Raw genomic sequence first — 2,799 nt, 5'->3', positions numbered from 1 at the left:
CTATAACTAATGTTTTCTTCTTAATAGGTTGGCGACTTGTGAATTTTGTAAGTCTATCCTTTCAGGTGTGTTGCTGTAAATGAAAAACAACAGTAATATAATCTTACCCAGATCATCAGGTTAACAACAGTATGAGCAGATAAATTGGACAATATGGTAGAGACCTATTTAAAATTTGAACTCTTCAACCACTCCTATGTTCTAAGTCCCATAATTACTAAAGGTACATTTTCCCTCTATTGTAAATTTTCCTTCTTTGCTGTACTAATATGTTTAAAGAACAAATAACTATACTAATACTATTAAAGAGAAAATAACTAATTATAACTAGTAAAATAACTAATTTTATTTTTAAAATAAAGTTTAGGTACAAAATCTAATCCACCACATAGAAAACAAACAAGAGCGTCAAACTGAACACACTAAAGCATACCACAGTAAACATTTTAGATAACCTGTATAGTTTTTCAAAATAATTTATGTAGATACCTGTAAGCTTTCACTGCTTTTACTTTTATAAAGTGTAATATAACTTTAAAGTATTTTCTATCATACTTTTGTCAATACTCAAGATTATAAATGGATAAGTCCAGTATACTTCCATATCAATTAATTGAGGCAAGATCATTTGTTTAGACAAAATAGAATATAGAGCATATTACCTAATAGCAGGATTATTTTGAAAGTGCTTTACAAATGCTACAGAAAAATAATAATTATAATAGTTTGTAATTCACCTCATGCTCCAACTGTTCAAGTTTCTTTAGCAAAATTATTATCCTCCTTAATCCTCATATAAACTCTATAATTTGGTGGCTATTATGGTATTACTATGAAGCAACTGAGGCTCTAAGAGTTAGTTTTCCAAAAACATGCAAGTATAAGTCAAAATTTATATTTAAGTACCTGTTGGTGTATTTCCAAATTCCATGTTTCTTTTACTAGGTAGGAAATTAATTACTCTGTTTCAAAAGAAAGATTGAAAGTTTTGCTTTTTCTTTGATTATTTGTAAAGGATAATGCTACCGCTTTTGTCTCACCAGATTCTACAGCACTATAGATAAGAATGTAAATATTTTTGATGATTATATCATTAACTAAAATGGGTCGTTGATTACCTGGGTTCATATGATCTCTTCCAACATACAATGAGAGGTTTAGTGGTGAGTGTGAATTATAGAGGGGCCACCTCACCAAAGGGACAGGAATCCTTCAGTGGCTGAAAAACAGAAATTAAATATGGAAGGAGAATTAAAGAAATTGACATGTGAGGGGGTATCAAAGAACAGATGTTCCTGAGGCAAAATACAGATACCAGACATGTTTTGTCTTGCCTAATGCACTTTTTGTAAAGGTTACATTTAAATGGTCATAACAAAAGGAAATAGAATCTAGATTAGTAAAATTCCCAGGAATCTGTACTTCTTGCCTGAAAGCCAGAGTCACTTCCAGTCAAAATCCTAGGATGCTCACCCATGTCTTTCTCAAGTAATATGAGTATAATAAGTCTACTCCACCACTTTGTGGCATTAACTATGACATCTTTCTCTTCACAGTATGGTGGACTATTGGCTAAACTTACCTAGTTTTGTTGCTTGTGTGTGTTTTCTTTATAATCTTTTTGCATCACATCCCTTCACTTACACTTACTATTGCATTAACATTGTTAAAACTGATGGGGAAATGGTACTATAAAAAGTGAAGAATTCTACATTAAAAGTAGTGACCCAGGGGCACCTGGGTGGCTCAGTCTGTTAAGCATCTGCCTTCTGCTCAGGTCATGGTCTCAGGGTGCTGGGATTAAACCCCCCATCAGGCTCCTTGCTCACCAGGGAACCGGCTTCTCCCTCTCCCTCTGCCTACAGCTCCTTCTGCTTGTTCTTTCTCTCTCTCTGTCAAATGAATAAATGAAATCTTGTAAAATAAAATAAAATAAAATAAAAGTGGTGACACAATATTTTATGGTTTCCCCCTACTTATTTTATTTTATTTTATTTTATTTTATTTAAGATTTTATTTATTTATTTGACAGACAGAGATCACAAATAGGCAGAGAGGCAGGCAGGGAAGAGAGGGAGGAAGCTGGCTCTCTGCTGAGCAGAGAGCCCAATGCGGGGCTCAATCCCAGGACCTCAGGATCATGACCTGAGCCGAAGGCAGAGGCTTAACCCACTGAGCCACCCAGGCGCCCCTTCGCTACTCATTTTAAACTTATTTTTATTTTTATTTTTATTGAAATATAATTTATATTAGTTTCATGTGTACAGCATAGTGATTTGACAATTATATACACTGCAGTGCTGATCACCACGAAGTCTAGTTACCATCTGTACCCACACAAAGTTACTGCAATGTCATTTTTTATTTTGTTTCCAATTGTCATGGCTAGGATGTAGAAATATAGTTAACGTTTGTGTGATGACCTTTTATCCTATAGCCCTGATAAACTCATTTTTTAGTTGTAGGAGGAGTGTGTGTGTGTGTGTGTGTGTGTGTGTGTTATTTTGTTTAGCTGTAAATTTCTTGGGGTTTTCTACATGGACAATTATGTTGCCTGCAGATATCTTTCTCATGTCCACAGGATCTGAAGTGAATTTCTCTTTCATTCCTATTATTGGTAATTTGTGTCTTCTCTTTTTATCTTCATAAATCTTGCTTGAGGTTTAACAATTCTATTGTTCTTTTTAAAGAACATGCTTTGAGTTTCTTTGATTTTTCTTTATTGTTTCCCAGTTCTCTGTTTCATTGATTTCTACATTTATTCTGCTCCTTGCTTTGAGTTTATTTGGCACTTTCTAG

This window comes from Mustela nigripes, chromosome 1, assembly GCF_022355385.1.
Source record: "Mustela nigripes isolate SB6536 chromosome 1, MUSNIG.SB6536, whole genome shotgun sequence".
NCBI classification, from domain to species: domain Eukaryota; kingdom Metazoa; phylum Chordata; class Mammalia; order Carnivora; family Mustelidae; genus Mustela; species Mustela nigripes.
The sequence above is the reverse complement of the archived record's forward strand: the minus strand, read 5'-3'. Positions refer to the sequence as shown.